This window comes from Scyliorhinus torazame, chromosome 4 (assembly GCF_047496885.1).
Source record: "Scyliorhinus torazame isolate Kashiwa2021f chromosome 4, sScyTor2.1, whole genome shotgun sequence".
Lineage (NCBI taxonomy): Eukaryota > Metazoa > Chordata > Chondrichthyes > Carcharhiniformes > Scyliorhinidae > Scyliorhinus > Scyliorhinus torazame.
In genome coordinates, this window is record NC_092710.1 from 194,093,821 (window position 1) to 194,107,700 (window position 13,880).

The window sequence follows — 13,880 nt, forward strand, 5'->3', positions numbered from 1 at the left end:
CTATCCAGCAAAAAACCTGGGGAACTGGGCAAGAAGGGCCAAAAAACAAGTGCCCTGGCGGGAGCTACCTAGTGCACGACCTCCTCCTACATGCTGCCACCGGAAGTCCATTATTCTGACATGTTGAGATTGCGCATTATGCTTAAAACTGTTTTTTGTCAGCAATTTGAACAGAATTTGTAAACTCTGCTTATTCAGTATCTTTCTGGAGAATCTTTCCAACTACATGTTGATTAGTTAGGTCATGTTAAAGCTGTCAGTCCTGTTCAATACTCAGAATCTGAATCTGAATTTCCTCAGCAGTGGGGCAAAATAGGGATGTTATCAGGGCCCACTGCTAATAGTGAAAGTGTAACCCGATGTCAGGAATGGAAGCAGGGCGAGGGAGATGATATCACTTCCAATCCATTGTGCCTTCGACGTGCTGTACAACTATAAGTGGCAGACTTAGGGGCCTTATGCTTAAAACTGGTCTCTTTACAGCAGCTGGTTGTGAAGGTCAGCATATATTCTGTGCATTTGCAACTCCTGGCCCTCAGTGGCTGGCCATTGTCACATATTCCTGCCCATCTCCCACCTGACAGACACTTCAGCTGTAACAATATTGGTGCTGGCAAGGATATATTAATCAGCTGCAACTAGTCTCCCATGCATCAAATGACCTGTTCCATCACCATTTACTAATTTAAACCACTCTATTAATTGTAGATTATTAAATCCTATCTTACTATTAGTGCAGCTATAAAGATATTTTGCTTTGCAGCAACTTTATCAGTTCAACAATTGGTGTCCTGATGTGAAACCATCTGCACCTTCAGATTAATGTTATACTACCATATATGGCACCATGTGTGCCACATTTTTGATCTTCGAGTCATTGAGGTTTACAGCACAAAAAGAGGCCCTTCGGCCCATCGTATCTGTGCCAGCCTAATGATTCTAATTGCATTTTCCGGCAATGGTCTGTAGCCTTGTATGCTATGGCACTTCAAGTGCTCACCTAAATGCTTCTTAAATGTTGTGAGGGTTCCTGTCTCTATCAACCTTACAGGCAGTGTGATCCAGATTCCCACCACACTCTGGGTGAAAATGTTTTTCCTTAAATCCTCTCCAAATCTCCTGCCATTTACTTTAAATCTATGCCCTCTGGTTATTGATCCCTCTTGCCTAGGGAGATCAACCCTTGTGCATCAATCTCCCCTTTAAGCTTTAACTTGAATACCAGAGCCAACTTCATTATGAAAATGAAAGTACCGGATACTGGCTTCATGGATCTCCATGGTATTGATTCACCGAGCTTGGAATCATTGATACTGAGGACTACAGCCGACTGTAGCTTGGCATCCATGAGGTGCTGTGGGCCAACAGCAGCAGCAGAATGTACTCAACCACAATCTGTAACCTCATGGTCCGGCATATCCTCCATTCTACCATTACCACCAAGCCAGGGATCAACCCTGGTTCAATGAAGAGTGCAGGAGAGCATGCCAGCTGCAACACCAGGCATACCAAACAATGAAGTGGCAACCTGGTAAAGCTACAACACAGGACTACTTGTGTGTCAAACAGCATCAGCAAGTAATAGACAGAGCTGAGCAATTCAGATCTAAGCGCTGCAGTTCTACCACATCCAGCCTTGTTTGGTGGTGGATAATTAAGCAACTCACTGGAAGAGGAAGCTCCACAAATATCCCTATCCTTAATGCTGGAGCATGCAAAAGATCTGTGCAAAAAATAAGTCCGAAATAATCACAACAAACGTCAGCCAGAAGAGCAGAGTGGATGATCCATCTCTGCCTCCTCTGGAGGTCCCCAGCATCACAGATGTCAGTCTTCAGCCCATTCGACTCACCCCACGCGATACCAAGAAATGGCTGAAGTACCTGGATACTGCAAAAGATACGGACCCTGACAGTTGTAAGGATCCTCCTGTTAATTCCTGTCTGTCCCTTGTTTTTCCTTTTAATTTCTGTTATTCTGCTAATTCAACTTTAGTACATGGACAAAAAATTGTCTATATGTTTAAGATGGACTTCACCCTTAATTTTAAAAAAACCTCCAGCAGAATGTGCTGTTTGGTCTGACTTCAGTGATGTTTCATCCTGATGGACTTGGCTGGCGGCCCATGAGCTGTTTCAGATTGCCGGGGCTGAGCTAATAATCTATGCTGATTGGTGCTGACCACTCTGGAATGATTCTTCCTCTGTGAGACTGTGCTTCCAGAGTTTTGGAAGCTGGAGGGTCTCAGCTCTGATTTCTCTCTCAACTGGAACCCTGGCGCTGTGAGGCAACAATTCTAACCACTGTGCTACCGTGCCATCCATCACTGCAGGAGTTTCTCAGTGTAGTGGTATAGGCCCTGCCATCTTCAGCTGCTTCATCAATGACCTTCGTTCCATCATAAGGTCAGAACAGGGAATGTTCGCTGCTGACCGGACAATGTTCAACACTGTTCGCAACTCTTCAGGTAGTAAAGCAGTCAATGTCCAAATGCAGCCAAGATCTAGACAACATCCAACCTTATGCTGACAAGTAGTATGTAATGTTCGTGCCACACAAGAGCCAGGCAATGACCATCTCCTGCATGAGATGATCAAATCATCACTCCTTGGCACTACGATTGCTGAATCCCACTATCAAAATCCTGGGGATACCATTGACCAGAAAATGAACTGGACTAGCCATAAGAATACTGTGTCTACCTGAGCAGGTCAAAGGCGCAGAATCCTGCGGCATGTAACTGACCTCCTGGCTCCCCAAACCCTGCCCACCAACTACAAGGCACAAGTCCCGAGTGTAATGGAATACTCTCCACTTGCTTGGATGAGTGCAGCTCCAACAACACTTAAGTAACTTGACTCCATCTAGGACAAGCGGATCAGGCCCAAACCGGAAGTGAAACCCCGACCTCGATTTGGAGCCGACCTGGACCTCGGAGCTCCCAACCGGGCCTAACAACCGACGCCAGCCCCCGGATCGCCCGGCCCAGTCCCCGGAGCTCCCGACCCGACCCCCAACATCAAGATCCGGCCCAACTTAACCCCGAGAGGCCTGCCCAGCGACCCGACCCGGAGAGGCCCGCCCAGCAACCCAACCTACCTGAAGATGGAAGAAAGAAAAATCCACGTGGAGGCCCGACCGGGCCTACTTCAAGTACGTCCCCAGGCGTGCCCAAGGTGGGAACAGACCATGGCACCCAGCCCAACCTGCCTCACGAAGCCCCTGCCCACGACCCAGGACCCCCAAAATGTCAGAGACCCTGTGCGAGGACCCAAACGCGCTGCAAGGTATTCCCATGCCCACAGAACGCCGGGACCCATCCGGATTGCAAATATGCCCCCCCAGCAACCTCTCTACCTCAACCAGTGCCCGGGACCCTGTCAGACGCGACCCCAGAAATGTAACCAGCGCCCTGGGCCCTGCCAGCGTCCTGGACCCCGCCAGACGCAACCACTTACCTTCCAAAAGTTCAGACTTCTCAAATCGGATCCCAGGACCATCCAGCTGCAGCCACCGACCGAGGAAGCGAGGGAAACGCAGTGGTCTGCAGGTTAGATTGAGGCAACGTGGTTTCAAGACCCCTCTCCCCAGCATACTCCTGGCAAACGTCCAAGCGATCGAAAACAAGCTGGATGAACTTAACGCTAGACTTACCTCTCAGAGGGAAGTAAGAGACTGCTGTGTGCTCTGTTTCACAGAGACATGGCTCACCCCCGCCTCACTGGACTGTGCCATACAACCTGAAGGCTTCTCAATTCAACGGGCGGACCTCACCATCAGGCAAAGCAAAGGGTGGAGGGGTTTGCCTACTCATCAACTCCTCCTGGTGCTTGGATGTGGCGACCCTGGCGATCTACTGCTCCCCGGACCTGGAATACCTGACCGTGAAGTGCCGGCCATATTATCTTCCATGTGAATTCACTTCAGCCATTATCACAGTGGTCTACATCCCACCCCAGGCAGAAGTGAGGAAGGCGCTGGACGAACTGTACACAGTTATAAACAACTACGAAACAGAACACCCGGAGGCCTTGTTCATTGTGGCCGGAGACTTCAACAAGGCCAACTTCAAGAGTGTGCTGCCAAAATTCCACCAGCACATCTCCTGTCCCACCAGGGGCGACAACTCTCATGACCACTGATACTCAAAAATCAAGGGCGCCGACCGTTCCATCCCCCGACCGCACTTTGGGAAATCAGACCATAAGACGGTGCTCCTTCTCCCGGCATACAAGCAGAAACTCAAGCGGGAGAATCCAGCTAAGAAGGTCATGCAGTGCTGGTCCGAGGAAACAGAAGAGTTCTTACGTGACTGCTTAGAGACAGTGGACTGGTCCATATTTAAGAACTCAGCGGCCAACTTAAATGAGTATGCCACCACCGTCACAGACTTCATCAGCAAATGTGTGGACGACTGCGTGCCAAAGAAAGCAGTACGTACGTTCCCCAACCGGAAAACATGGCTCAATTGCGAGACTGACTCGCTACTGAAGGACAGGTCCATAAGACCATAAGACCTTAAGACATAGAAGCGGAAGTAAGGCCATTCGGCCCATCGAGTCCACTCCACCATTCAATCATGGCTGATTTCAACTTCATTTACCCGCTCTCTCTCCATAGTCCTTAATTCCTCGAGAAATCAAGGTCTGAGGCGTTCAAGGCAGACGACCCTGACCTATACAAGAAATCCAGGTACGACCTCCGCAAAGCCATCCGAGATGCGAAGAGAGAATATCAAACCAAGCTAGAGTCACAAACAGACTCTCGGTGGTTGTGGCAAGGACTAAACAACATAATGGGCTACAAAGCGAAGCCGAGCAGTATCTCCGGCAGCAGCGCACCTCTTCCCGATGAACTCAATGCACGCTATGCTCGGTTCGAGCAGGTAACCAACAATCCGCTGGCGAGTGCCCCAGCAGCCCATAACTCATCCATACCCACCATCACAGCTTCCGAAATCTGATCGGCCTTCCTGAAAGTGAACCCTCGGAAGGCGACGGGCCCGGACGGGATCCTTGGTCGTGCACTCAGAGTCTGCGCGGACCAGTTGGCAGAGGTGTTCGCAGACATCTTTAACCTGTCCCTACTCCACTCCGAGGTCCCCACCTGCTTCAAGAAGACCACCATCATACCGGTGCCAAAGAAGAACCAGGCAACGTGCCTCAATGACTACCGATCGATGGCCCTGACTTCAGTCGTAATGAAGTGCTTCGAGAGGTTGGTCATGAAGCGCATCACCTCCATACTCCCAGAATGAGTTGATCCACTGCAATTCGCATACCGTCGCAACCGGTCCACAGCAGACGCCAGTTCCCTGGCCCTACACTCATCCCTAGAGCATCTCGACAACAAGGACTCCTACATCAGACTCCTATTTATTGACTACAGCTACGCCTTCAACTCCATAATCCCAGCCAGGCTCATATCAAAGCTCCAAAACCTAGGACTTGGCTCCCCACTCTGCAACTGGATCCTCGACTTTCTGACCCACAGACCACAATCAGGAAGTATGAACAACACTTCCTCCGCAATAGTCCTCAATACCGGGGCCTCGCAAGGCTGCGTACGTAACCCCCTTACTATGCTCCCTGTACACACACGGCTGCATGGCGAAATTTGGTTCCAGCTCCATCTACAAGTTGGCTGGCGATACGACCATAGTGGGCCGGATCTCGAATACAAACGAGTCAGAATACAGGAGGGAGATAAAGAACCTCATGGAGTGGTGCAACGACAACAATCTCTCCCTCAATGCCAGAAAAACTAAAGAGCTGGTCATTTATTTCAGGAAGCAAAGTACTGTACACACCCCTGTCAGCATCAACGGGGCCGAGGTGGAGATGGTTAGCAGTTTCAAATTCCTAGGGGTACACATCTCCAAAAATCTGTCCTGGTCACCCCACGTCGACGCTACCTCCAAGAAAGCACAACAGCGCCTATACTTCCTCAGGAAACTAAGGAAATTCGGCATGTCCACATTAACTCTTACCAACGTTTACACATGCACCATAGAAAGCATCCTATCGGGCTGCATCACAGCCTGGTATGGCAACTGCTCGGCCCAGGACCCCAAGAAACTTCAGAGAGTCGTGAACACAGCCCAGTCCATCACACAAACCTGCCTCCCATCCATTGACTCCATCTACACTCCCGCTGCCTGGGGAAAGCGGGCAGCATAATCAAAGATTCCTCACACCCGGCTTACTCACTCTTCCAACTTCTCCCATCAGGCAGGAGATACAGAAGTCTGAGAACACGCACGAACAGACTCAAAAACAGCTTCTTCCCCGCTGTTACCAGACTCCTAAATGACCCTCTTATCGACTGACCTCATTAACACTACACCCTGTATGCTTCATCCGATGCCAGTGCTTATGTAGTTACATTGTACACCTTGTGTTGCCCTATTATGTATTTTCTTTTATTCCCTTTTCTTTCCATGTACTTAATGATCTGTTGAGCTGCTCGCAGAAAAATACTTTTCCCTGTACCTCGGTACACGTGACAATAAACAAATCCAATCCAATCCAATCCAAGGCAGCCTGCTTGATTGCTACCTCTTCCACAAACATTTAATTCCTCCACCATCGACAAACAATGATAGCAGTGTGTACCATCTACAAGATGTACAAGGCTCCTTAGGCAGCACCTTCCAACCCAAAACCACTCCCATTTAGGACAAGAGCAGCTGCTACATGGAAACCCCACCACCTGGAGGTTCCCCTCAAGACACTCACCATTCTTGTTTTTTTATAAATTTAGAGTACCCAATTCATTTTTTCCAATTAAGGGGCAATTTAGCGTGGCCAATTGACTTACCCTGCACATCTTTGGGTTGTGGGGGCGAAACCCATGCAAACACAGGGAGAATGTGCAAACTCCGCACAGACAGTGACCCAGAGCTGTGATCGAACTTGGGACCTCGGCGTCGTGAGGCCGCAATGCTAACCACTGTGCAAACGTGCTGCCCCCGCCACTCACCATTCTGACTTGGAAATATATCGCTGTTCCTTCATAATCGCTGGAACAAAATCCTGGAATTCCGTCCTTAACAGCACAGGGGGTGTACCTACACCTCAGGGACTGCAGCGGTTCAAGAACGCAGCTGACCACCACCTTTTTCTTAAATTAAGGGGCAATTTAGTGTGGCCAATTCACCTACCCTGCACATCTTTGGGTTGTGGGGTTGAGACCCACGCAAACACGGGGAGAATGTACAAATTCCACACAGACAGTGACCCAGAGCTGGGATTGAACCTGGGTCCTCGGTGCCTTGAGGCAGCAGTGCTGCCCACTACGCCACCCCTTGCTCACCACCACCTTCTGAAGGGCAATTAGGGATGGGCAATGAATGCTGGCCTAACCAGTGACGCTTACATCCCGTAAATGAATAAAAAGTTTTCAAGTTGAATGTGACTCGTCTTCAGGACTGACGGAATGTGGAAATGTGATTGGCTTCCTGCCAAGGGGGGTTGGGCATAACAAAAGGGAAGGTCTGAAATAGGATAAAGGGTGGTAGAGATTAAATGGCAAAGTTGTGGTGGTATGTATTAGGGGTAATACGGTACACCATGAATGCCGAGGAGCTATTGGAGGACAGATGCTGGGTCCCGATTGGATCTGCCGCCTACTGGGCCCCACCCAGATAGGCGGGGTATAAGAACCCGGTTTACTCCCCGCAGCTGCATTCTGTGACTGAGCTGCTGGGGAACAAGTCTGAACAAGTCTGCTCAATAAAGCCTCGATTGAAGTTCTCTACGTCTCGCCTCGTGTGTGATCAATGGTGCTACAAAAGCCATGGACAAAAATCACAGGGAGTAGTGTGGTTGTAGTGAACAAAACATTTGTCCAGAGCGAGTGTAAATGACAGAATAATCATCGGCTCTGTCCAAAAACAAAAACATGAAAACCAAGATTAAGTTCAGCCTGTTGCACAAAGAGTCAAAATGTGAAAGAGATCGTGGTCTGAAACTGTTGAACTCAATGTTGAGTCCAGAAGGCTGTAAGGTGTCTAATTGGAAGATGAGATGCTGTTCCTTGAGCTTGTGTTGAGTTTCCCTGGAACATTGCAGCAGGCAGAGGACAGAAATGTGAGCATGCGGGCAACATGGTGAATTAAAATAATAAACAGCCAGAAGCGAAACTAGGGGTCATGCTTGCCGACTGAGTATGGGGTTCTGCAAAGCTGTCACCCAATCTGCATCTGGTCTCCTCAGTGTAGAGGAGACCACATTTTGAGCAGTGAACACAGTATAATAAATTGAAAGATGAATATATAAATCACACTTTCACTCGGAAGGAATATTTGGGGCCTTGGAAGGTGAGAGGAAATTAAAAAGGCAATTGTTACTCCTCCTGGACTTGCACATGAAGATGCCATGGGAAGGGGATGAGTTGGGGGGTGGGGGTTGATTGAAATGTTCATTATTCTGCAATTCACACTGTTCTTTTACTGCAATCATTGCCGTTCCCTTTGCCTTTTGTTCCGTGACAGCTTTGTCATTTAATCTCTCCCACTTTTTACTCTATCCCAGCCCTTCCCTGACATAAAACCCATCACATTTCTAACTTTCTTCAGTTCTGCAGACGTCACACTCAACTAGAACCTCTGCAAACTCAAAATAAAGACCTGCTGAGCATTTTCAGTGCTTTTTGATTTATATTCCTCCAGTTAAACATTGGGTAATCTGAATCTATTATTTTTTACCTTTGCTGACCCAATAAACTCGGTTCCCTCACCGCCAATTCCCACTGAATCAGATTGGTGGCGTTCGATCCCAACACCACTTCCATCAAAAAAGACCATCTACTTTTACCTCTGATTGTTAGCCTGCCTGTGCTTCTGCCTCAGCCCTCAGATGCTGAAGCCCTAAGCTTTTGACTCCTCTAGACATGACTATTCCAATGCTTTGCGAAACAGCCACCCATTCTTCAACCATCATAAACTTAAGTTCATTCCAAACTCCTTTGTTTGTATTCTAATTCACACCAAGTCTTGCATTACCCCTCTGCTTCCTGACCTGCACTGGCTCAAATACCTCCAACTAAAGATTCTCATCCCTGTATTCACATTTATTCATTAGCCCAGTCCTCCTCATTACTGTAATCTCCAGCAGCCTACAATCCTCCTAGAACTTTGTGTTCCTCCAACAATGGCCTATTGCTTTTCCTCAATTACTTCACATCAATGATGGTTGTGTGACGTCATCCATCTAGGTTCTGGAATTTCATTCTAAACCTCTTTCTATTTGCCTCTTGTCCTTTGACACCCTCCTTAAAACCTTTTCTCTTTGACCAAGCTTTTCATCTCCCCTCCTAATATTTCCTTCCTTGATTTGGTGTCAGTTTTTTTCTGCCTATGGGGATGGAATCACTATACTTGTTTAACAACTGGCGCTGCCATTAGGGTTTTTCAAAGTGCTGGTCTGGGTCGCGAGCATGTGTTGGGGGGGTTGTGGAGCTATCGGCCACACACTTCCTGTGGTCGTCCCGATCGTGGGAGAAGCGCCCAACAGCCACTATTGGCTTTTATAATGATAATAGCAGTCGTTGATGCCTTTTAAGTGAAAAGAAATGAGGCTGTGTGCAGTCTTCCAGCCAGAAGTGGGAGCAGAGAGTAGCTCAGCGTTCTGCACGTGCACTTGACGTCAAGCACCCTGTACATGCTTTTGCCGCCAAATCAGAGGAGAGCTACTTCTATTTTCTAGCTGCTGGCAAGCAAGACAAGAGGACTTTGAAGATGGATCATTTTCTTTCAAGAAACTGTCCGAGACACAAATAGGCAGTGTACCTACTGGACAGGATCTCACAACAGAATCTGGAGAGCTGCACAGGAGCGTCCAGGGCAGGACAGAGCAGTGCTAGTCTTCGCTCTGTACAGGGGTTCTGGTTAACAGCCTATAACAAAGAAACTTAACTAGGGAACAAAGCAGTATAAAGATGATTTGTTAAGTTATTGTTTTGTCAATTGTGCCAATGCAAGTAAGGATGCAAAGCCCATGTGTGATGTATTCAGGTAAGTCATGGCAAATGAGAGAAGTTTCAGATTTTGAAAGAGAAGTAGGAGTGAAAAATTCATTTTGAGGTTGAGACCCCAGACTCAGTTATTAACTTCGAGCTGACTCCAAATTAAAAGATGTTGTGATACCACATTGAAAAGATGCCAAATGCCATTGTGCTGTCAGCATTCTGGAGTAGCATCTCCCAGGGTATCCAGTGCCGAGAAAAATAAGTATTTTGTTGCTATTGCATTTCACAATGACCTGCATATGCGAGGATGGATTTTCCATTTTCAGAAAAGTGAAAAAGGCGCAAAGTAACTGGCTAAAGTCTGCACCTGACATGCGCATTGCCCTCTCCTCCTTTGAACCTGATATAAATGAGGTGCGGGATTCTCCGACACCCCGCCAGGCCGGAGAATCACCGGGGGGCGGCGTGAATCCCACCCCAGGCCGGATTCTTGGGCGTCGACGGGAATCGCGCCGCGCCGGTCGGGGGCCGTTGGCAGCGGACCCCCAATGATTCTCCGCCCCGCGATGGGCGGAGCGGCCGCCCGTTTTCGGCCGGTCCCGCTGGCGTAAATTAGACCAGGTCCTTAACGGCGGGACCTGGCTCTGCGGGCAGCCTGTGGAGTCCTCGGGGGATCTGGCCCCAGGGGGGCCCCACGGTGGCCTGGCCCGCGATCGGGGCCCACCGATCCATAAGCGGGCTTGTGCCGTGGGGGCACTCTTTCCCTCCACGTTGGCTGGTGTAACAGACCGTCATGGCTGGCACAGAGAACCCCCCTGCACATGTGCTGGGACGGCGCCAAGCCCATCGGTGCCGGCTGGCACGGCGCCAACCCCGCTGGCGCCGGCCTAGCCCCTAAAGATGCAGAGGATTCCGCACCTTCCTCGGCGCCGGTACGGCTCGCTCAGCCGGGTAGAGGAGAATCCCGGCCGAGATTGTGAGGACCAAGTAGGGTCCCCTTTTGTATTGAAGGTTAGCGATCATGGTGTGCTTCGCGAAGATCGGCCAGCATGCATTGCAAAGGGTTGAAAAAGTTGGAAAAACACTGATGTAAAACACCAAAGAGCATAGCTCAACTGCACAATCCTGAGAGCATAGTTCTGGGATAATTACTGTGGGAGCTCCAGATTCAAATCAGAACCTGGATCCACTGAATTTCCACCCCACACACTAATCACTGAGAAATTACAATCAGGGGAATACAGACACTGTTTCTGCCCACTTCACCTACATAACGCCAGAAGTATAAGGCTGCCTGGCGGCATTCCAGGCTAGCCAGAGGATACTATTAGCTGCTCTTCTGATAGGTCCATCAGAACTAACAGATTTTTATAGTAAAGGCTCCATTCTAGGCCCAGTGAAGACCCCAACACAGAATCACGGGGGTGCAGAATTCCTCCCTTCCTGGATATAAGAAAACACAACTACCATTGTTCTTGATCAATAAAAATTAGCATGGACTGTTTTACCTTCTAGATTTTTATTAATTTTGAAGCTGCCACAAAACAGTAATAACTACTGACAACAGGTGAAACTTGGTGTTATTCAAGAGATTGGTAATTTAAGAATTATTGACCAATTTACAACCGCTTGATTCTTCAATGGGAATCACATCAAAGTATATCACTAGTCTGATTTGAAGCCAGTTACTAATGCCATCAAAGGACCAATAACAAATATAAGATGATGCTAACCATTGATTTTTTTAAACTTTTGAGCAAATAAAATCTGACATGAAGTGCCATTGCTAAACACCAATGCCACCTGAAAGTTTGCGCACGGCCAGCAGTGAGTTTGTATTGTTTCAGAATGGCTATTTAGATGCTGCTTGTTATTGTTAATATACTGGATTCTCCAAGGATTTTTCCTGTCAGAATGTCCTAATTTCTTTCTTGATTATGTGTTAATTCAGCAGTACCTCTATTAACTTTCTAACTATGTCTCTTTCAAATGAAATGAAAAGAAAATTGCTTATTGTCACAAGTAGGCTTCAAATGAAGTTACTGTGAAAAGCCCCTAGTCGCCACATTTCGGCGCCTGTTCGGGGAGGCTGGTATGTTTAACCATAAAAATCATAAAACACCAGAAACATTTATGTATAAAAGGCAACTCTTTCAATTGAATGGGACAAATCCACCTGGGCCTCATTCTCTCTCTCTCTTGCTTCTTTTCCTCAGCCAGTGACAGATAAGGCTGCAGTCAGGTTCCTTCACCTGACTTGATCTCGCGTGACTGCTTTTGTGCTTCTGTCCGCTTTCATCTGCACAATGACACATTGATACAAAACTAAGTCAAAATTTGATTAAGACACGACATTAACCATGAGAAATATATCACCTTTCAAGTACTTTTTTGTTGAGGGTCAGTGGTTTGGTACTGAACTGTGCAGACTTGGAACGTTCCAGTTTAATTTGTTTCCAGTGTACTTTAACTCTCTCTGTTAGAGATGGTTCTTGGGCAGTAGGTCCAACTTAATAAATAGCCTGTTTAGGCTCATGTAGAGTAGCAAGTTGAAAAGTATTGAATGGGTGTCCCATTGGAGCCAATCCCCAGCACAGAAGACAATGGGGAAAAATTGAAGTTTCATGGAACATTAACATGAAGGCATACATCTCCTACCAGTAGTTGCAGTCTCTCTGGCAGAGAACAGTCAGCACTCTGCACTATCTACAAAATAGCCAAAATTCTTAATGGAATTACTATTCCTTTTTAGCCATCTTTTTTGAATAATTGCCCAGGCTTTCTGCAGTACCATCTCAGAGGAGGTATTTCTTTTATTTGTATCTTATTATGTCTGCCCATATGGATGGAGGAAACTGTCTCCCAGTAAATCAGGTTTAGGTGAATTGGACATTCTGAATTCTCCCTCTGTGATCCGAACAGGTTCCGGAATGTGGCGACTCAGGGCTTCTCACAGTAACTTCATTGCAGTGTTAATGTAAGCCCACTTGTGACAATAAAGATTATTATTATTGACAATGCTCCCACCCACAACAGGTCAAACAAACAATTGTTGTGGAGCTGGTGGGCTGATCTTCTTTGCATTGTGATAACAAGTCCAGAGAGTCTCAGCTTTCCTGTAAATTGCTTTGTACTTTCTTTCGCTCTGCTGTTTGGGTCTTCTTACACCACATTGGGCGGCACGGTGGTTGGCACTGTTGCCTCACAGTTCCAGGGTCCCAGGTTCATCTCCGGCCTTGGGTGACTGTGTGGAGTTTGCACTTTCTCCCCGTGTCAGCGTGGGTTTCCTCCGGGTGCTCTGATATCTTCCCACAGTCCAAAGATGTGCAGGTTAGGTATATTGGCCATTCTATGGTCCCTTAGTGTCCAAAAGGTTAGCTGGGGTTACTGGGATAGGGTGGAGGCGTGGGCTTAAGTATAGTGTCTTTCCAAGGTGGGATTTGATGGGCCGACTGGCCCCTTCTGCACTGTAAATTCTATGATCTCATTCCCCAGGTGATAAACGGAGATGGGTAAATGGTCTGCTGGGCCTTGGCCAATACTGGCCTGTTTCTGCCATTGGGAGATTGTGACAATGGTCTCTCAGGATTCTTTCTATGTTGGCTTCCACTTGACAGCTCTTAGTGAAGTCTTGACCAAGACACAGGATTGTAAATGTAAACCTCTATCCTAGTATACTCCATAATGTACTGTAGTGCAGTGTTTTACCTCCTTATGTTATCCTACCACCAGGATCATACTCACAAATTTCATGAATCTACTTGCTTTCCTTCTTGAAATGGCTACTGTGCAATAAAAAAAAAAGATTACTTTGAATTTTTACTTCATTGTCGTTCAGACGTTCGAGCTGATAGGTGTCTTCATGGGGCTGAGAATTGTTTCAAGGTATTTTCCCAATGTTTAGTTTGTAA